The sequence below is a fragment of the Oncorhynchus keta genome, unplaced genomic scaffold (genome assembly GCF_023373465.1).
Source record: "Oncorhynchus keta strain PuntledgeMale-10-30-2019 unplaced genomic scaffold, Oket_V2 Un_scaffold_6846_pilon_pilon, whole genome shotgun sequence".
Taxonomy (NCBI): domain Eukaryota; kingdom Metazoa; phylum Chordata; class Actinopteri; order Salmoniformes; family Salmonidae; genus Oncorhynchus; species Oncorhynchus keta.
Genome location: NW_026290990.1, coordinates 373,657 through 396,344, shown reverse-complemented (window position 1 = coordinate 396,344; position 22,688 = coordinate 373,657). Strand labels below are relative to the sequence as shown.

At 47.4% G+C, this 22,688-nt stretch overlaps 1 long non-coding RNA gene, 2 other non-coding genes and 1 pseudogene across 3 annotated transcripts; all 4 read right to left on the bottom strand.

Annotated features, from left to right (window-relative positions):
* Positions 1–2,417: 2,417 nt before the first annotated feature.
* LOC118382239 (nucleolar protein 58-like) lies at positions 2,418–12,074 on the bottom strand (annotated as a pseudogene).
* Positions 4,278–4,357, bottom strand: LOC127929376 (small nucleolar RNA SNORD11B). The gene has a single exon (XR_008134676.1). It is a non-coding gene; the product is annotated as a small nucleolar RNA SNORD11B (small nucleolar RNA).
* LOC127929373 (uncharacterized) lies at positions 4,963–8,999 on the bottom strand. The gene is made up of 11 exons (XR_008134673.1): positions 7,940–8,999; positions 7,758–7,873; positions 7,318–7,346; positions 7,207–7,235; positions 6,943–7,058; positions 6,704–6,848; positions 6,541–6,598; positions 6,078–6,338; positions 5,904–6,019; positions 5,661–5,718; positions 4,963–5,218 (listed from the first exon to the last, which is right to left on the bottom strand). It is a non-coding gene; the product is annotated as an uncharacterized LOC127929373 (long non-coding RNA).
* A 1,635-nt stretch (positions 12,075–13,709) lies between the features above and the next one.
* LOC118382240 (U2 spliceosomal RNA) lies at positions 13,710–13,891 on the bottom strand. The gene has a single exon (XR_008134675.1). It is a non-coding gene; the product is annotated as a U2 spliceosomal RNA (small nuclear RNA).
* Positions 13,892–22,688: the final 8,797 nt, after the last annotated feature.

Genomic DNA, 22,688 nt, shown 5'->3' with positions numbered 1-22,688 from the left:
CAGTAGGGGACTAGCAGAGTAGGGGACCAGCAGAGTAGGGGACTAGCAGAGGGACCAGGGGGGGACCAGCAGAGAGTAGGGGACCAGCAGAGTAGGGGACCAGCAGAGAGTAGGGGACCAGCAGAGTAGGGCAGACCTAGCAGAGTAGGGGACTAGCAGAGTAGGGGACTAGCAGAGTAGGGGACCAGCAGAGTAGGGGACCAGCAGAGTAGGGGACCAGCAGAGTAGGGGACCAGCAGAGTAGCAGAGTAGGGACCAGCAGAGTAGGGGACCAGCAGAGGGGGACTAGGGGACCAGCAGAGTAGGGGACCAGCAGAGTAGGGGACAGAGTAGGGGACCAGCAGAGGGGACAGCAGGGGGACCAGCAGAGTAGGGGACTAGCAGAGTAGGGGACCAGCAGAGTAGGGGACCAGCAGAGTAGGGGACCAGCAGAGTAGGGGACCAGCAGAGTAGGGGACTAGCAGAGTAGGGGACCAGCAGAGTAGGGGACTAGCAGAGTAGGGGACTAGCAGAGTAGGGGACTAGCAGAGTAGGGGACTAGCAGAGTAGGGGACCAGCAGAGTAGGGGACCAGCAGAGTAGGGGACCAGCAGAGTAGGGGACTAGCAGAGTAGGGGACCACAGTAGGGGACTAGCAGAGTAGGGGACCAGCAGAGTAGGGGACCAGCAGTAGGGGACTAGCAGAGTAGGGGACTAGCAGAGTAGGGGACCAGCAGAGTAGGGGACTAGCAGAGTAGGGGACCAGCAGAGTAGGGGACTAGCAGAGTAGGGGACTAGCAGAGTAGGGGACTAGCAGAGTAGGGGACTAGCAGAGTAGGGGACCAGCAGAGTAGGGGACTAGCAGAGTAGGGGACTAGCAGAGTAGGGGACCAGCAGAGTAGGGGACCAGCAGAGTAGGGGACCAGCAGAGTAGGGGACCAGCAGAGTAGGGGACTAGCAGAGTAGGGGACTAGCAGAGTAGGGGACTAGCAGAGTAGGGGACTAGCAGAGTAGGGGACCACAGTAGGGGACTAGCAGAGTAGGGAACCAGCAGAGTAGGGGACTAGCAGAGTAGGGGACTAGCAGAGTAGGGAACCAGCAGAGTAGGGGACTAGCAGAGTAGGGGACTAGCAGAGTAGGGAACTAGCAGAGTAGGGAACTAGCAGAGTAGGGGACCAGCAGAGTAGGGGACCAGCAGAGTAGGGGACCAGCAGAGTAGGGGACCAGCAGGATATCACTGTTTAACTTCACTAGGGTAGGGGGCAACATTCGGGAATTTTGGATGAAAGGCATGCCCAAACTAAACTGCCTGCTACTCAGTCCCAGAAGTTAGGATATGCATAGATTTGGATAGAAAACCCTCAAAAGTTTCCAAAGTGGTTCAAATAATGTCTGAGTATAACAGAACTGATTTGTCAGGCGAAAACCTGAGAAAAATCCATCCTGGAAGTAGATTTTTGGTTGTATAGTTCTCTATACAATGCCATTACAGTATCCGTTGACTTATGACTGTTGCTATGCAGTCCCTATGCCTTCCACGAGATGTCAGCAGTATTTAGAAATGGTTTCAGGTTTGTTATTCTGAAAAATGCAGGAGTAAGAGCAGCCTGAATGACTGGACCCTACAGTGTCAGAGCTTTTTCATGCTCAATCCCGAGAGCAGGAGTAAGAGCAGTCTGAATGACTGGACCCTACAGTGTCAGAGCTGTTTCATGCTCAATCCCAAGAGCAGGAGTAAGAGCAGTCTGAATGACTGGACCCTACAGTGTCAGAGCTTTTTCATGCTCAATCCCGAGAGCAGGAGTAAGAGCAGTCTGAATGACTGAGGATTGAATAAAACATTGTTTGACATGTTTCTATGAACTTGACGGATACAATTGGGATATTTTGTCTGCCTGTTGTAACTGTTTGAGCCGTGGATTACTGAAGAAAACAAAACGGAGGTTTGTGGATATAGGGACTATCGAACAAAAGGAACATTTATTGAATAAATTAAAGTCTTTGATTATCTTCACATGGTTTCACTAAGGTAAGGGATTCATTTTCTCTCTATTTCTGACTTGTGTAACTCTGCTTAGCTGGTGACTGTTTTGTAATGATTTGTCTGCTGGGCGATGTTCTCAAATAATCACATTGGTATGCTTTCGCCGTAAAGACCTTTTTAAATCTGACAGTGGTTGGATTCACAAGAAGTTCATATTTAAAACTATGTATAACACTTGTATGTTTTCAGATTTTTTAAATAATGAGTATTTCTGTTTTTGAATTTGGCGCTCTGCAATTTCCCTGGATGTTGGCCAGGTGGGACACTAGCGTCCAACGTACACCAGTGAGGTTATTAATGCAAGCTCAGATGAGGTAGTGACTGAAAAGCATCAGGTAGTTTCAGGACTGTTGACATTAGTCATCATCATCACTGATTGGCATCTCATGTGGGCTGGTTGTTTTGGGCCTCTAGAAGTAAGGGGCAGAGAGAGAGCTACTTACTCCCTTCTCCTCTAGGTGGCGTAGTCTGGCCTCCAGCTTGGCACGGTTCTCAACTCCCATCTCAGCGTTTGTGTCCTCTCCCAGGGCATCGTAGCGGATCGCCAGAGATGCTTTGGCTGCCAGCATCCTGGAGATCTGAGAGGAGAGAAAGAAGCTTGACTAGAACATGACAACAGTACTGTAGAGTGGAGACATTCTGATTAGAACTAGATCACACCTGGAACATGACAACAGTACTGTAGAGTGGAGAGACATTCTGATTAGAACTAGATCATACCTGGAACACGACAGCAGTACTGTAGAGTGGAGACATTCTGATTAGAACTAGATCACACCTGGAACATGACAGCAGTACTGTAGTGTGGAGAGACATTCTGATTAGAACTAGATCACACCTGGAACATGACAACAGTACTGTAGTGTGGAGACATTCTGATTAGAACTAGATCACACCTGGAACATGACAGCAGTACTGTGGAGAGACATTCTGATTAGAACTAGATCACACCTGGAACACAACAGCAGTACTGTGGTGTGGAGAGCCATTCTGATTAGAACTAGATCACACCTGGAACATGACAGCAGTACTGTAGTGTGGAGAGATTCTGATTAGAACTAGATCACACCTGGAACACGACAGCAGTACTGTAGAGTGGAGACATTCTGATTAGAACTAGATCACACCTGGAACACGACAGCAGTACTGTAGAGTGGAGACATTCTGATTAGAACTAGATCACACCTGGAACATGACAGCAGTACTGTAGAGTGGAGACATTCTGATTAGAACTAGATCACACCTGGAACATGACAGCAGTACTGTAGTGTGGAGAGACATTCTGATTAGAACTAGATCACACCTGGAACATGACAGCAGTACTGTAGAGTGGAGACATTCTGATTAGAACTAGATCACACCTGGAACACGACAGCAGTACTGTGGTGTGGAGAGCCATTCTGATTAGAACTAGATCACACCTGGAACATGACAGCAGTACTGTGGTTAGAACATGACAGCAGTCTGTGGAGAGCCATTCTGATTAGAACTAGATCACACCTGGAACATGACAGCAGTACTGTAGTGTGGAGACATTCTGATTAGAACTAGATCACACCTGGAACAGAGACATTCTGACAGATCAGTACAGCAGTACTGTAGTGTGGAGAGACATTCTGATTAGAACTAGATCACACCTGGAACATGACAGCAGTACTGTGGTGTGGAGAGACATTCTGATTAGAACTAGATCACACCTGGAACACGACAGCAGTACTGTGGTGTGGAGAGCCATTCTGATTAGAACTAGATCACACCTGGAACATGACAGCAGTACTGTGGAGAGACATTCTGATTAGAACTAGATCACACCTGGAACATGACAGCAGTACTGTAGTGTGGAGAGCCATTCTGATTAGAAGTAGATCACACCTGGAACACGACAGCAGTACTGTGGTGTGGAGAGCCATTCTGATTAGAACTAGATCACACCTGGAACACGACAGCAGTACTGTAGAGTGGAGAGACATTCTACTTCTAGTGATGGCTGGAACAAAAGCCTCACCTTGCCCTTGTTCTTGGCCGAGGTCTGTCCCACCAGAGAGGCGTGGTAGATGAGACCATATTTGGGCGTGTCTCTGCGCGTCTTCAGGGCTCTGAACAGGGCCTTCTCTGCTCCCAGGATCTGGACTGTGGAGGCCGGGTGCTTGGCCAGGTTCAACAGGGACCCTGTCAGAGAGAACCAGAGCATTTAGGAGCAGTTGGGGCGTTTCCAGCTGCCTACTACAGGTGTCCAGGTAAAAGGTGTTAGTTAATTCAAGCTCAGATGAGGTAGTGACTGAAAAGCATCAGGTATCAGGATTGTGACATATAGTCATCATAATCACTGCTTGTTTTGTGTTGTGAATGATTCCTGCTGTGTGATTGGCCGTTAGATCATGACTCACCAGCGTGCGAGATGAGCCGTGCCCCTACCAGTTCCCCCACCATGACAGTCAGGTTGGGAGCGATAGCCATCATCCTGTTCTTCAGATAGTCGTACAGTTGGGTGCGGTACTCTGTAATCTTTATCACCTGGTCACACAGGTGCATGATGTTGCCGATGTCCTCCTCTGACACCTCCGTTCCCATGGAGATCTCTGCAGCCAGTTTGACCTCTGCCTCCACCTCCTCGGGAGATGCTCAGACAGGTCGGTGGTTGCCACGTTGGTACGAGCGCCTATCTTCCGGACACTCTTGCAGTAGGCCAGGTTGTCAGTGATGATCTTCCCCACCTCAGGGAAGTGCCAGCCGTACCACTCCCTACAGCGCATGATGTAGTTGTTGAGCTCCTTGTCCAGGTCATCCAGCAGAGCTGCACAGATCAAAACACTAGTCACACCTGTTACAGCCCATAATACTAGTCACACCTGTCTACAGCCCATAATACTAGTCACACCTGTCACACCTGTCTACAGCCCATAATACTAGTCACACCTGTCTACAGCCCATAATACTGTCTACAGCCCATAATACTAGTCACACCTGTCTACAGCCCATAATACTAGTCACACCTGTCTACAGCCCATAATACTAGTCACACCTGTCTACAGCCCATAATACTAGTCACACCTGTCTACAGCCCATAATACTAGTCACACCTGTCTACAGCCCATAATACTAGTCACACCTGTCTACAGCCCATAATACTAGTCACACCTGTCTACAGCCCATAATACTAGTCACACCTGTCTACAGCCCATAATACTAGTCACACCTGTCTACAGAGATATCCCATATATAAATAAATTTGTCCACCTGTCTACAGCCATAATACTAGTCACACCTGTCTACAGCCCATAATACTAGTCACACCTGTCTACAGCCCATACTAGTCTGTCTACAGCCCATAATACTAGTCACACACTGTCTACAGCCCATGTCTACAGCCCATAATACTAGTCACACCTGTCTACAGCCCATAATACTAGTCACACCTGTCTACAATACTAGTCACACCTGTCCATAATACTAGTCACACCTGTCTACAGCCCAGTCACACCTGTCTACTAGTCACACCTGTCTACAGCCCATAATACCAGTCACCCTGTCTACAGCCCATAATACTAGTCACACCTGTCTACAGCCCATAATACTAGTCACACCTGTCACACATAATACTAGTCACACCTGTCTACAGCCCATAATACTAGTCACACCTGTCTACAGCCCATAATACTAGTCACACCTGTCTACAGCCCATAATACTAGTCACACCTGTCTACAGCCCATAATACTAGTCACACCGGTCTACAGACCATAATACTAATGCTTTTACACCTGCATTGTTTGCTGTTTGGGGTTTTAGGCTGGGTTTCTGTACAGCACTTTGAGATATCAGCTGATGTACGAAGGGCTATATAAATAAATTTGATTTGATTTGATTTGAATACTAGTCACACCTGTCTACAGACCATAATACTAGTCACACCTGTCTACAGACCATAATACTAGTCACACCTGTCTACAGACCATAATACCAGTCACACCTGTCTACAGACCATAATACCAGTCACACCTGTCTACAGCCCATAATACTAGTCACACCTGTCTACAGCCCATAATACTAGTCACACCTGTCTACAGCCCATAATACCAGTCACACCTGTCTACAGCCCATAATACCAGTCACACCTGTCTACAGCCCATAATACCAGTCACACCTGTCTACAGCCCATAATACCAGTCACACCTGTCTACAGCCCATAATACCAGTCACACCTGTCTACAGCCCATAATACCAGTCACACCTGTCTACAGCCCATAATACCAGTCACACCTGTCTACAGCCCATAATACTAGTCACACCTGTCTACAGCCCATAATACTAGTCACACCTGTCACACCATGTCACACCTGTCTACAGCCCATAATACACAGTCACACCTGTCTACAGCCCATAATACTAGTCACACCTGTCTGGGTTTCTGTACAGCCCATAATACTAGTCACACCTGTCTACAGCCCATAATACTAGTCACACCTGTCTACAGCCCATAATACTAGTCTACAGCCCATAATACACCTGTCTAGTCACACCTGTCTACAGCCCATAATACTAGTCACACCTGTCTACAGACCATAATACTAGTCACACCTGTCTACAGCCCATAATACAGCCCATAGTCACACCTGTCTACAGCCCATAATACTAGTCACACCTGTCTACAGCCCATCACACCTGTCTATACCATAGTCACACCTGTCTACAGCCCATAATACTAGTCACACCTGTCTACAGCCCATAATACTAGTCACACCTGTCTACAGCCCATAATACTAGTCACACCTGTCTACAGCCCATAATACTAGTCACACCTGTCTACAGCCCATAATACTAGTCACACCTGTCTACAGCCCATAATACTAGTCACAGCCTAATACTAGTCTGTCTACAGCCCATAATACTAGTCACACCTGTCTGCATAATACTAGTCACACCTGTCTACAGACCATAATACTAGTCACACCTGTCTACAGCCCATAATACTAGTCACACCTGTCTACAGCCCATAATACTAGTCACACCTGTCTACAGCCCATAATACTAGTCACACCTGTCTAGTCACAGTCTACAGCATAATACACACCTGTCTACAGACCATAGTCACACCTGTCTACAGATAATACCAGTCAACCTAGACCATAATACCAGTCACACCTGTCTACAGCCCATAATACCAGTCACACCATAATACTAGTCACCTGTCTACAGACCATAATACCAGTCACACCTGTCTACAGACCATAATACCAGTCACAGACCTGTCTACAGACCATAATACCATAACCTACAGACCATAATACCAGTCACACCTGTCTACAGCCCATAATACCAGTCACACCTGTCTACAGACCATAATACTAGTCACACCTGTCTACAGACCATAATACTAGTCACACCTGTCTACAGACCATAATACCAGTCAGTCAGTCACACTGTCTACAGACCATAATACCAGTCACACCTGTCTAATACAGTCACCAGACCATAATACCAGTCACACCTGTCTACAGACCATAATACTAGTCACACCTGTCTACAGACCATAATACAGACCATAGTCACACCTGTCTACAGACCATAATACTAGTCACACCTGTCTGTCTACAGACCATAACCTGTCTACAGACCAGTCACACCTGTGTCTACAGACCCATAATACTAGTCACACCTGTCTACAGACCATAATACACCTAGTCACACACTGTCTACAGCCCATAATACTAGTCACAGCCCATAATACTAGTCACACCTGTCTACAGCCCATAATACTAGTCACACCTGTCTACAGCCCATAATACTAGTCACACCTGTCTACAGCCCATAATACTAGTCACACCTGTCTACAGCCCATAATACTAGTCACACCTGTCTACAGCCCATCTACAGCCCATACTAGTCACACCTGTCTACAGCCCATAATACTAGTCACACCTGTCTACAGCCCATAATACTAGTCACACCTGTCTACAGCCCATAATACTAGTCACACCTGTCTACAGCCCATAATACTAGTCACACCTGTCTACAGCCCATAATACTAGTCACACCTGTCTACAGCCCATAATACTAGTCACACCTGTCTACAGCCCATAATACTAGTCACACCTGTCTACAGCCCATAATACTAGTCACACCTGTCTACAGCCCATAATACTAGTCACACCTGTCTACAGCCCATAATACTAGTCACACCTGTCTACAGCCCATAATACTAGTCACACCTGTCTACAGCCCATAATACTAGTCACACCTGTCTACAGCCCATAATACTAGTCACACCTGTCTACAGCCCATAATACTAGTCACACCTGTCTACAGCCCATAATACTAGTCACACCTGTCTACAGCCCATAATACTAGTCACACCTGTCTACAGCCCATAATACTAGTCACACCTGTCTACAGCCCATAATACTAGTCACACCTGTCTACAGCCCATAATACTAGTCACACCTGTCTACAGACCATAATACTAGTCACACCTGTCTACAGACCATAATACTAGTCACACCTGTCTACAGCCCATAATACTAGTCACACCTGTCTACAGACCATAATACTAGTCACACCTGTCTACAGCCCATAATACTAGTCACACCTGTCTACAGACCATAATACTAGTCACACCTGTCTACAGATAATCAAGTGTTTTATGCGTTTCCTTTGTCTGTATAACAGTATCCTTGTTTTATGTTGTCCCTTCACATGGACAGAGTAAGACAGGGATGAGCAACAGGCTTCCACTGGCCCACCTCCTGTAGACCCGCGGACCCACATCCCTGTACTGGGGAGAGAACTCACCTCATTGGCCTGTCAGCGTTTTACTGTGTTATTGATAAGTTAACCGATCGACTAACTTACCAATCACAGTAGTCGAATTACCGACCAGGGCCCATTGATCAGTCATCTTAAAAACTGCACTAATGTGCCTACAGTCTATAGTAGAATTGTAGGAAATGAACGCTAAAAGTTAAATTCTCTTCACTGTCACGTGAGGGGGCCGCTAAAATGTTTTGCTTGCAAGGTGGGGGGTAATTATGTGAGATGTGTTGCGGCCCCTTGTGAGGTTTGTGGCCCCCACCCCCATCAAAGATGCCCATCCCTGGTCTAAGAGGAGGTACTTACAGATAGCTTGAACGATCATGGTATCCACTTTGTCAGGGCTGAACTTCAGCTTGTAGCGGGACAAACTGAGGAAACAGAAACAGGTCAGGATCTGCCATAGCAGCCTTTCAGGTCTTCTATGAATACGACAGAGGGAGGTGCTGCCTCAGGGGTAGTGACGAATGCTGAGGAAATCCACACCAGGTTTCAGACAGCATGATATAATCATCGGGAACACACACTACATATTTATGTGAGTAAATTATAAAGTGTTTGTAATGTCTTTTGTTATAAGACTAGTTGGCGTCATTTAATGAGATCCTAATAAATCCAAAACACCAAGCGTTGTCTGTGTTCCACCCTACCTGTGAGCCAGTCCCAGAGACATGGCGCTGATCTCCCAGGGGGCAGCCCAGTGATCATGGACTCCATCTGTGTCCTGATGGTCTACCACGTTGCAGCCGAGCCGTTGTTGCTCCTAGACGTTTCCACTTCACAATAACAGGGGCAACTCTAGTAAGGCAGAAACGTGGTAGACAGACTTGTTGGAATGGAGGCATCCTATGACGGTGCCACATTGGAAGTGACTGAGCTCTTCAGTAAGGCCATTCTATTGCCAATATAAAAAATATATATTTCCCTTCTATTAAACCAGGTAGGCCAGTTGAGAACAAGTTCTCATTTGCAACTATGACCTGGCCAAGATAAAGAATAGCAATTTGACACAACAGAGTTACACATGGAATAAACAAAACAGTCAATAGAAAAAGTATATATACAGTGAGTGCAATGAGGTTAAGATAAGGGAGGTACGGCAATAAATGGGCCATGGTGGCAAAGCAATTACAATATAGTGATTAAACACTGGAATGGTGGATGTGCATAAGATTAATGTGCAATTAGAGATGATAAATAAATACAGTATGGGGATGAGGTAGGTAGCTGTTTACAGATGGGCTATGATCAGGTGCAGTGATCTGTGAGCTGCTCTGACGGCACTGTTTGTCTATGGAGATTGCATGGTTGTGTGCTCGATTTTATAAACCTGTCAGCAACGGATGTGGCTAAAATAGCCAAATCCACTAATTTGACAGGGTGTCCACAAACACTACATATACAAAGGACTGTTATAGTTCCAACATTTAGACACAGGGCATTAGTAATATGTATTTATTCATAGACTCAACATTGTTAGGGGGTGAGTTCAACAACCGGCTGCTGTCAGTGTTTGTTATGATGGTTAAGGTTAGCTGTGGTCTCAGCTGTAGTGAGGAATACTGCTGTTCTGCATGCTTCCCATCCCAAACAGTTGGGGTTAGTTAGTGCATATCTTCAGAAACGTGTTTGTTTGGTCTTCGGTCAGGTGTTTTCCCCGGATGTTTGGGGCAGTAAGGTAGCCTAGCGGTTAGAGCGTTGGACTAGTAACCGGAAGGTTGCAAGTTCAAACCCCCGAACTGACATGGTACAAATCTGTCGTTCTGCCCCTGAACAAGCAGTTAACCCACTGTTCGTTCCTAGGCCGTCATTGAAAATAAGAATTTGTTCTTAACAGACTTGCGTAGTTAAATAAAGGTAAAATAAAAAATAAAAACTTAAACGATACTCGTTTTCCATGCACATTTTCAAACTTCATAAATACTGCACCAAACAGCTTACGTAGATTTAAAATTGTAAAAATAAAAGGAAAAATACATGCCATCTTCAATTATTTCTGACTAGTTTGAGGAAGTGTATACTGGCTATGGTTTCTCAAGTTGGACAAACTACTATTGCCGCTTTTCTCATTTTTCAAGCAACGGTCTTTTAATTAAGGGAGTATGCAAACACACTGTTGGTTCACCTAGCTGAAGCATGCAGAAGCCTTGACTGACAGCCCGTGTGCACTAACTGGTAAACTATAGTGAGCAACAGGAGAGGTGAAAGTATTCTGTCTACCTGCCAAGGCCTCTGTTGTGTCCTGGAATTTCTCAAAGTGCTTCAACTTCACTCTGGAGGGAGAAATGGTGGCGACATGTTATTTGTCAACTCCAGAAACATGTTCCTTATGCTGATAATGTGTAATACTACTGTTCATTGACAACGTATTCCCCTCGAATCTAAACACTCCTCTCTCCAGACATGGGGACATAACTCACACTTTGTTGGCCTTCTTCTCAGAGTTTCGAACTCCTTCCATAAACTGTCCACCTCTTGGAGCTTTGACTCATCGAGGACCTGAAACAAAAAAAGGTTTAAAGTTCTATCAAGTACACGGGCATACCATACATTAATTGCATTAACGCAACTCGGTTTACATGTGTTGTCATTAAAACCCGTCAGTAATGTGTGACGAGAAAGTCAGCACGCGGTCCCTCCAAAGTACCACGCACCAGTTATGCTAACTTGGAAGAGAAGCCTATTTGAAATGTTGGGTAAACATTGGCAACAAATAAATTATTTAACTTCGAAAATAGAACGGGTTCAAATAGTTGCATAATTACTAAAGCCAAGTCCAAGGTAGCAAAGTATCTGTATATCCAGCAGATCTAGGTAACTTGCCACATGCAACGTGGTTTGCTTAACTGCAGCGTGTTGAATGAAAAGGCCTCGTTGCGGTAAAGGTTTGCATGCGAGAACTACCACGACGACCTAAATAGAGAAGCCATGTGTACTATAAACAATGTTAAACAGGTCTTGACATTGAAATACTTTGTATTTTAATACAATATCTAGCTACTCCAGGAAAACAACGTATTTAGCTAGCTACACCGCGAACCCGGTTCAATGATTGAAAATTGTCATGCACCCATCTAAAATTATTAGAATATAACTTTAGCTAAATACTCACTTTACATATTGCATAACCAGCAGCGGTTTCAAATAAAACAAGCATCTCTGACGCTTTTTCACCAAGTTTAAGCCCGAAACAAACGTATCTCCTAGAAAGGCTTCGCTAGTCGCAGTTCCAACCGGAATGTGTTCCACCAGGTGATCTGTGTGCCTCACCCGGAAGTACGTCCTCTCTCTAACATCGCGAGAAGTGGCAGAGTGAACTATTTGGAGACAAACAAATCCGACGAGAACATTTTGGTCGCGAACCGCGTACACGTATTTTGCAGTTGTTATCGCGCTTATGTTCCTAGCGCCAACAGTGCATGTTCCTCCCATACAGTAAAACCTTGCAGTACAAAACGATACACACAAATCACCCCAAAGTAAGACAGGAATTAATCAAATCAAATAAAACATATATAGAAAAGTTTACTGTCACACACCAGTTAGTTGTTTTACAGGGTCAGCTAAGGTAAGTAGTACGGAGACCCATTTTTGCGTACAGTTATTTTGATGAATGTATTTGCAATTTTGACGGTACAATATATTTTTTATTAATGTTTTTATGTGTTTAAAAAACATTTTCGAAATGCATTTACTGTTTTGCAAAAGTTGTGTGTCTTGTGGACTCTGTTTTGAAAATCGACAACATTGTTCCAAAGAAATGCTTGTATGTGATTGAGAGAAACTAATACATACAGACAGTTGCTTGTGAGACATGTTGGATCCTGTATTTTACATTATAGCCATTACCATATATATGATTGAATATTATCTGCTGTTGGCTTGTGTGGATGTATGTATGTGTTATGCAACATAGCGCACATTCAGAGCGGGGTGTTGCGAGAACAAGCGGTCTTTTGTTAGATAACAGGAGCCAGGTGCGAGATAACGGTATGGAGCATGAGAGCCTGGATGTTTTTCACAAGCAAGTTACATCTATCAACAGAAGCGCCAAGAGGCGGCGACCCGCCTGAGCGCCTGCAATAGGCTGAGCAAGTTTAAACCACGCCCAGTCTCTACTGTGATAGGCCAACAGACGGGTTGGAACTGTCTATCACAGTATAAAGAATACTGTTTACGTACATCCTGTCAGTTCTCTGTTCTGCCCTGCGTGGTATTACAGTTAGCCCGTATATACGAAAGTTGCATTTGCCATTTATTACTTAGCTAATAAAAAATACATAGTATAAAATCGGTGACTCATTGTTATATTTATCCTGATACCAGATTTGAATTTACGCAACTCTAACAGACAGTCCATGTTACCAGTACATTACTTTAGCACATTTCATAGTTTATTCTGTATAGTCTTCTACTGTATAGATTTCCAATCATAACAAAAAAAAATGTTAACTACTTTATTACTTAGCTATGTGTGTATATTTTTGATTATGCACTGTTGAGGAAAGTTTGCAAGTAAGTATCCCGTGCACGTGACGAAAAATCTTTGATTGGAAGATGACTCTGTGGCTCAGTTGGTAGAGCATGGCGCTTGTAACGCCAGGGTAGTGGGTTCGATTCCCGGGACCACCCATACGTAGGATGTATGCACACATGACTGTAAGTCGCTTTGGATAAAAGCGTCAGCTAAATGGCATATATTATTATTATTATATGAACGCACCCCATTCCCAACAGCTATCGTAGTCAATAAAACGGTGACCGATTTGACCAGCACTATCGAGCCATCATTGATATTGAAATGAAGTTGCTCAATGTGAAAATACAATATAGACCAACGAAGCAACTCTGTTTCCTCTGTCTGATTTCTCTTTACAATGAAAGGGGGTGCACCGTTCCTGGAGGTACTGCAATACCAGGTCGATGCGTGGAGTGGACGGAGCAAGCCCCTATTCCATCTCCCTATTCCAAAAATCAATTTAATATATGGTCCCCAGATAGGGGACGTATCAGATATTAAACTTATAAGAACAGATTTTTTTTTTCTTTTTTCGGAAAAGTTTTATTTACACATTTCCTTTAAAAACAGCTCATACATTTTTTACATCATTTATACACATAAAAACGGCAATAAAGGCATAAAACACAGCATTTGAAAGTTACATTTCAATTTGTTAAAAAGTACATGTTGTTAAAACCAATGAAAACAATCATGAATAAAAGTACTGTAATGACCTGACGAGATCATAAATGAACAATTGTCCAGACAGAGGCTTGAGTTTACGAATTGACGGTTTATTACACCAACTTTACACAGGCTACTGTTTGGGCCGTAGCACACGCCAAATAGATGACAGATAACCCACAAGCCAATCGTGACCTTCTCTTGTGAAACCCAGACGTAAGAGAGAGAGAACAAAGGCTGAACCTGGTCTTAACTTCCAATGCTCCACCCCCCTGCCCAACCCCCCTCCACGCCACTCCGCCAACCACCAGGATGCCCGGCATCAGAACATTCCAGGCATTCCCGTGATTGGCAGATAGCAGGTTGATTGACAGGTCGGACCCCGCAACACCGGGTACTGGTCAGTACAACACAACCACCTCCTAGCCTAACACATAACACACAGCTGTCTGTGCGGGTCGCTACACAGCCCCCCCACCACAAAGTCCCTCGTCCCCGAGGGAACAAACAAAGTCTCTGAAGCGACCCGGAGGTCTCCTTTGCCTGCGTGGCCGTGATGGTCGCAGAGTGCCCCTCTGGGACCCAGGGGATGAAGGCAGGGATATGGGTGACAAGGAAGCGGGAACGGGTAATACAGTCCGTGGCTCTGGGGAACCACGCGGTGACACAGGGGGGGAGACAGGGGGAGTGGGCTGTCTGGAGCCTTGTCTGCGGCACCTGAGGGTGGGTGCCTGGAGAATGTCATTGCCAGAGAGGGGAATTGTGGGGGTTCCTGGGGTTTGGGGAGAAGAGGCCCCTCTGTATGGGGCTAACCTGTCCCGGTGCAGTGCCACCTTTCTCCCCTGGGAGGAAGCTGCACCCGGTACACAACCTCCCCTACCCTCTCCAGGACACTGCAGGGTCCCACCCAGTGACTGTCCAACTTGGGGCATCTGTCTTTTTTCCTTAGGGGCTGTAGACCCAGACCAGCTCCCCAGCCACAAAGTGCCTTCCCGGGTGTGCACGTCATAGTTCCTTTTCTGCCTCACACCTGCATTCACCAGCTGCTCTCTGGCGAAGGTGTGGGCTGTCTCCAGGCGGTCCTGGAGTCTCCGGGCATACTCCGGCCCCGGAGGAACATGAGGGCTATCCAGGGGCCGACCAAACGCCATCTCCGCAGGGGTGCGGATCTCTCTCCCCAGCATGAGGAGGGCAGGCGTGCAGGAAGTGGAGTCTTGGACAGCGGAGCGGCATGCCATGAGGACCATAGGCAGGTGCTTGTCCCAGTCACGCTGGTGTTTGGAAGAGACGATGGCCAGCTGCTGTCCAAGCGTTTTGTTGAAGCGCTCCACAAGGCCATCACTTTGAGGATGGAGAGGAGTAGTGCGGGTCTTGTGCATACCCAGCCTCTCACACATGGTGGCGAACACACAGGACTCAAAGTTTCTGCCTTGGTCGCTGTGGATGGACTCTGCAGCTCCAAACCTGCTGAACATCCCCGCTGTCAGGGCGTCGACGATGGTCTCTGCCTCCTGGTCAGGCAGAGCATAGGCCTCGGGCCATTTTGTGAAATAGTCCATGGCCGTGAGCACCCAGCGGTTTCCACTGTCTGTGGTGGGGAACGGCCCAACTACATCCACTCCCACCCTCTCCATGGGAGCCCCCACTGGGAACTGTTGGAGCTGAGCATGAGAGCGGCCTGGGGGGCCCTTTCTCGCTGTGCAGTTGTCACAGCGGCGACAAAAGTCCTCCACATCCCTCTTGTGCTGCCCCCAGTAGAAGCCCTGACGGAGACGGCGCAGTGTTTTTGTGACCCCAAAGTGTCCAGTCCCCACCCCCATGAGTACTCTGGAGCACAGCCTCCCGCAATGCTTTTGGGACCACCACCTGCCACCTCTCCTCTCCCGTAGCTGACTCCTTCCATGCCCGCTGTAGCACGCCATCAGCCAGCCGCAGTCTCTCAAACTTCGACCACAACCCTTTGGTCGCGAGTGAGAGCGCTGTCACCTCTTCCCATGGTGGCCTCACCTGCGCCTCTACCCACTGTAGCACTGGCTGTAGGTCTGTGTCCCGTCCCTGCTGCTGCCGCCATTCAGCCACTTCGACAGTCTGCAGCTCACAGCAGACAGGCCCGCTCGCCCGACACACTGTGGCACAGACACCCTCCTCTGCCCGCAGCTCTCTCTCCCGCCCCTCTCTCCGTTCACAGTGGCGGCAGCCGTCTGCAGTACAGGGCCGACGGGACATGGCGTCGGCGTTGGAGTGGCGTGCCCCTGCCCTGTGCACCACCGTGAAGTCATACGGCTGAAGCTCCTCCAACCAGCGTGCCACCTGCCCCTCTGGCTCTCTGAAAGACATGAGCCACTGGAGAGCAGAGTGGTCAGTCCTTACAGTAAAGGGCAGACCACCCAGGTAGTACTTGAAGTGTTTGACGGAAGCCACAACAGCCAAGAGCTCCCACCGGGTGACACAGTAGCGGCGCTCATGTTTGTCAAATGTTTTGCTGAAGTACGCCACCACTCTCTCCCCCTCTGGCCCCACCTGGGCCAGCACCCACCCATGCCCACATTGCTCGCGTCTGTGTCCAGGATAAAGGGCAAGGTGAGGTCAGGGGGCGAGCACGGGGCCTCGATCAGTGCACGTTTGAGGGTGTTGAACGCCTCCTCACACTCCACTGTCCAAGTGAAAGCCTTGTCCTTCGGCAGCAGGCGGTTCAGTGGAGCAGCAACGCTTGAGAAGCCCCGTACAAACCTCCTGTAGTACGAGGCCAGGCCCAGGAAGCTCTTCAGCTGACGCTGGTCGGTGGGGGTGGGCCAGTCTCTGACAGCCCCTACCTTGTCCTCCATGGTGCTGATCCCCTCCTTCCCCACTCGGTGGCCCAAGAAGGACACCTCTCTCCTCATGAAGTGGCACTTCTCGGGGTGGAGCTTCAGACCTGCGGCAGCCACCCTCTCCAGCACACGCCGTAGCGCCCCCAGGGCTGACTGGAAGGAGCTGCCATGGGCCAGGATGTCATCGAGGTATACCAGACACTGCTGTCGGGGGATGCCATCCAGCACCCTGTCCATCAAACGCTCAAAAGTAGCTGGAGCGTTGCACAGGCCAAAGCACAGGACCTTGAACTGCCAGTGTCCTCTGTTAGTGGAGAACGCAGTTTTGGCTCTGGCCTCTGGGGAGAGGGGCACCTGCCAGTAGCCACTGCGGAGGTCTAGTGAGGAGAACCAGGAGGACCCCCTAACCAGGTCCAGCGACTCATCGATACGTGGTATGGGGTATGAGTCCTTCCTGGTTACCTCATTCTGTAGTCTGTAGTCCGCACAGAACCTCAGCTTGCCCCCCTTCTTCGGAACCATGACGACTGGCGCCGCCCAGGGGCTGTCTGAGGGCTCAATGAAGTCTGCCTGCTGCATCTCCAACACAGCCTTGTCTGCCGCCTCCTGGCGTGCCAGCGGGATACGGCAGGGACGCATCTTGATGGGTCGAGCATCACCTGTGTCGATCTCATGCTGCACCAGATGAGTCTGACCCACCTCTTCCTCACTCAACGCAAAGCTGTCTCTGAATTCAAACAGCAACTGCCACAACTGTTTCCTACTGCTCAGGGTCAAGACCAACACAGTTCCTCCCCATATCTCCCTCACTGCAGACAGTGTCCTCTCCTCTCCCATCTGGGGTAGCTGGGCTGGGGGTGCGGCCCGGGCTCACAGAGGGCTGTGTCATGGAGGTAGCTGGGGGAATGTAACACACCGCCGTAGGTGACAGGGGGACTGGGGAAAAGTCACACACAGCTGTGGGCGCAGCCATGAGTCTCTGCTGCTTTAACTGTTGGTGTAAAGGGTTTGTTGGGTTGAGTGAATGTGACATTAGGGGGGGCCATGGTGACTTCCGTCCCTCCCTGGAAGCTCAGTGTGCCCCTATTTAGGTCTAACTGGCAGCCTGTGCTCCTAAGAAAGCCCAACCCCAGGATACAAGGGTCCTGCACAGCCACCACCCACACAGGATGACGCACAGTCCTGCCCCCTACTGTCAGAGTCATTATTCCCTTCCCTTTCATGGGTGCCAGCTCACCTGTGACTGTGCGGAGCTGCACAGTTGTAGGCTCACACTGAGTCCAACCTGGCACAATATCTGGCCTCACCAGGGTTACTGTGGACCCAGTGTCCACCAGGGCGGAGCAGGGCACCCCCTCCACAGTGACAGGGACATGACAAAAGTCCCCAACACAGGTCCGGCCCACCACAACAACAGGCTCCATCCGCTTGCCCTCGTCTGCTTCTGGGGAAGTGGAGCCTTGCTTCCCCGTCTGTGCCGGTGGGCTCCTCCTGAAGATGATGGTGGTTGGGATAGAAAGCCAGGGGTCCGCACTACCCGGTCTATGCGGACCCCGAGCCGTTTCCCTGAGCTCTGGGGGACATGGGGCAATCTCGGCGCAGATGGCCTGGCTGGCCACAACCCCAGCAGACCCTGGGACCAGGGCGTGTGTTTCGTTCCGCCTGTAGCGACACAGCACGAATGAGTTTTGTCATTTCGGCCACCCAAGCAGGCTTTTCCGGCTCCGGGCTGCTCTGCCCCCCAGCTCGCACAGAGGGTGTGTCTCCCTGCACCCCCACCAAAGCCCCAGCTGAAGCCCCAGCCCACACCAGCTCCCTCTCCAAAGCCATCTCCAAGGCTGTCTGCAATGACTCAGGATGAGCCAGCTGGGTCTGTATGCGCAGCTCCGTAGGAGAGAGCGCCTGTATGAACTGGTCCCGTGCTAGCTCGCTCTGCACGGAGGGGGCATGTGAGCATATGCCCGCCGAGAGAGGCTCTCAATGTCATTAGCTAGCACCCGTAGAGGCTCTCCAGGCTGCCTGCGTCTATTACTCAGTTCGGAGCGCAGTAGCCCGGGCTGTACACACTGTCCATAGCGCCTCCTCAGTGCTCCCACTAAAGCCCCATAATCATGCCTGTCCTCGGGGCTAATCAATATCAAACAGGCCAGAGCTTCATCCGTGAGGCATAAAGCCAACTGCAGTGCCCTTTCTTCATCCGACCACCCCCTAAAATGAGCTAACAGTTCAAACTGAGCATGAAAAGCTTCCCAATCCGCCTTACCGGAATACTTTGGGGTCTTAACAGATACGGACGCAGCCGGAAACTGGGCGCCGCCATGTTTGTTTACATCCTGAGCCCCAGATTCCTCGTCACGCCACGTCGACGTCACCACTTCGGTCCGCCCACCAGAATCCGCGCGAAATACATTCGACGAAGCACTCATGCCCGCTTCAGCCGCCATCGCTTGTCGTAGATAATCGTTACAGAAATATAATACTGTCTATAGAAATATAATACTCTCAGAAGAAACTGTTGAATTCAATGTAGACTTTAATGCAAGTTATTAAAGCCGTGCTGGTCCGCGGAAAAGCCGCCGCTTCTTAGCACTGGCTCTGCTTTTATACATACATAGTATTGGTGTACATCACATATGTACACAAAGTCACTCCCCAGTATCTGCTTTTGGTCACAACGACAGGCAGAACTCTTTCCATGTTCTAAAAATAATGTATATACTGCATGCCTATGTTTTACATGTCATCAGTCATCCTGCCTACATCTTCATTCCTGCACCCTGCTGACCACAGCATGTTCAGCTGTCATGAATGCACGTATGGCCTTGGTTAATGTATTCCTACATAAATAGAGTATGGTCTGGGTGTCATATGGCCTGGATATCATATTCTCTTAATGTGCATGTGCTTGCTACTTCAGCCTCTCAATGGTTTGCTCCAACATAATTCCCCCTCTGAGACTGAACAGTCTCACATAAAAACCCTTTAAAGAACACCAAGAAGGATGAAGGCAAAACTAACATCAACTATATACATACAAATAGAAGATGAAATGAATATGAATATGTCACATCCCAACTGGACCAAACTTCTCCAATCAATAACACAAATAGGAGTAAAAGATACAGTTGGAAACAAAAATAAAACACTTTCAATAAATGAATATACTGTTGAAAATTATGAGCATGTAGTACATAGCCTTGGCTGAGGTTATCTCAGTTATGTAGAATTGAGAGAAAATAATACAATGAATATGGTTCTGTTAAAATAAACTTCCTGCAGTTTGTAAAAATAAATGCAATATGACATCATTCTAAAATAAAACATCTTAACATGATCCTCCCTTGCAGACACCTCTCTAACAACTATTATCAAAGATAACCAGACCTGTTAGAAGATTAAGGACATGGTCCGTAGACACTTGTAACCGGAATCCCCTCTGTTACCTAACATGTTAACAATGATCCTTATTGTAGAAGGCAAACCTAACTTTTATTAAACAAAAGGATATATATTTATGGATATATATATATATTAAAAATAAACACAAAACATTTGGCTTCCTAACAGACAATAGACTCCCCTTTCTACTACATAGCACAACAAAGGAACAGCGTGATGACTACGTGCTCTTTTATTTATATTTTTCACAACCCATGGCAAGCATAACCACCCCCTGGAGTAACCCCATATAGACAATTAGGATTACCAAAGGAACAGTCTAGAGGTCCTCCGACAGCATTGCAAGGCATTCCATACTTACAAACATTCAGCTGGACAATACGGCCTTTCTGATCTACTCAAATGACAAAAGTTCTTATTAAAGTCAGCACAGTCCCTATAATCATAAGGATTAGGTACCAACACTAATTCTGTCAGCGGAGAGGGTGCACATAATAAGCAATTTGTCAATTTTAATTTTAATGCTGTATATTGAGCCCATTCATACCATTCATTTTTTACTAATATCTTTAATGATTTGTCCTTGTGCAGTTCTAGGGTTAAAGTATCAGTTGGAGTTACAGTCTCAGTTGGAATCGCAATGTCCTTTTCTGAGGTAGATTGTTAGAGTTTGCTAGAAAGTTCCAAATGTCAGTAAAAAACCTCCTGACCCTGATGCTTCGGGTTTCTTTGTGGGTACAGTGGACTGCTTGGTAGGAGCAGTAGACATTAGCCTAGTGGTGACTGCACCGTAGACTTTGTAACAGCTGCCACTGTTGTTGTCATTGTTCTGGTTGTCACAGGCTCCTCCTGTTCAGGTATTGGCAGGACCAATTCTAATAACAGTTACACTACTTCCTTCAGTTAACCTTGTTCTTGCTATTTCAAGCTATAAATTCTTCACCTTCAACATGTTCGATCTTATTCAAGGTAAGCAACCACTCATCTTCCTTTTGAAATGGTTACCGTCAGGCCACATCCTTTCGGGTCCCAGATGACTTCTCCTTTGTCTGATGATGTGTCCATCCACAGAATGTAGTCTCAGGCAGAGGTTTGATCCTCTTGATTGAGATTGACTTCTGTTCTCCTGTTTCTGTTATGATTTGAGGTGGAACAGAAATGCTAACCTTGTCAGTCTTCTTTGATTGTTCAGCGGGTTCCTCTCTTCTTTTCCTGTTTTCACCATACTGCTTAATTGTGCGTGAGTCTGTTGTTCCTGTACAGTGTTTACTGTTGCTCTTGTCATGGCAATGTCATTATTCTTTGAAAGTTCTATCTTCAATTGTCTGTTACGGGGACCATTCAAGATTTGAAAAGTCAATTGTGGGGAAATCAAGCCATGAATAAACTCTTCCTTCTCCTCCTTCTTGTGGGGTCTCCCTTTCTGTTCCTTCCCCTGGAGCTCCCTCCTTTGACTGGACTGGGCTTCCATCTGGATAGGCATCATTTCAGGAAGAGTTGTTCCCATTCTGTAGGTGGTATTTCCAGGGGTCCCACTGTGGAGGGCTTCTGTCAGGGAGGTCTGCCTCAACATGTATGTCATTAGGAGTAGCAGGCCTGTTATTTTCCCCCAACCCTGGACTCTCTGGCCCCACTGGAGAGAATATTGATTGTTTGCAGGCTTTTTCTCCAGTGTTGTTTCTTCTTCGTCCTTTTCTGAGTGCAGCAGACAGTGCATTTGTCGAGATCCTGGCTTCCACTTGGTCTGCTGGTTTCTTGGCTCCTCCCCGCGTCTCAATCTCCCTGCTGCTCCTGCTCCTTCCGGGCTCCCGCCTGTTGAATCAGCATCCTCTGTGTTCTTATCGCTGTGCGGTTGTCTCCTTGTTTCTGATGGGACTCTGGTGCAGTGGTTCAGATGGTACCTCACCGGACTTCCTTTCACTTGGACGGTCGTTCTTGTTGCTCTGGCCACTTCGTTGGGTCCTTTTCTCCTTGGCTGATCCCACTTTTTCCGGAACACTCAAATGTAGACCAGATCTCCTGGTATCACCTGGACAAGGCCCCTCTGGTCCCCTTGGATCATCAGACGTGGAACCTCTCGTCCTGGTTCAGGTTCCTAAACATACGACTTGGAAGCAAAGTACAAAACATAACAGTATTGACAATGTTATGTGTTTTGCATAAATATATTCACGAATACCGAAATCTGAGACCATGACAATTCCCACTCTCTCTTCACCTGACTCTATGCCTCCAGGATGCTTTTCTGCTGGACTCCACAAAAATAAAAGCTCTAATAAGCTTCCTCTTGCTTTTACCCAGTCTTCCTCTTTCGGCCCCAGGTTCTGAGAGGTGTTCCCAAATCATGTCATTTTTATTTTATTTATTTATTTTTTTTATTTTGTTTCCATCTGCTCCATTTCAACTGATAAGCATATGCATATCCTTAATCAACAATTTCTCTTTTTGAAGTAATTTAACTCTGTAT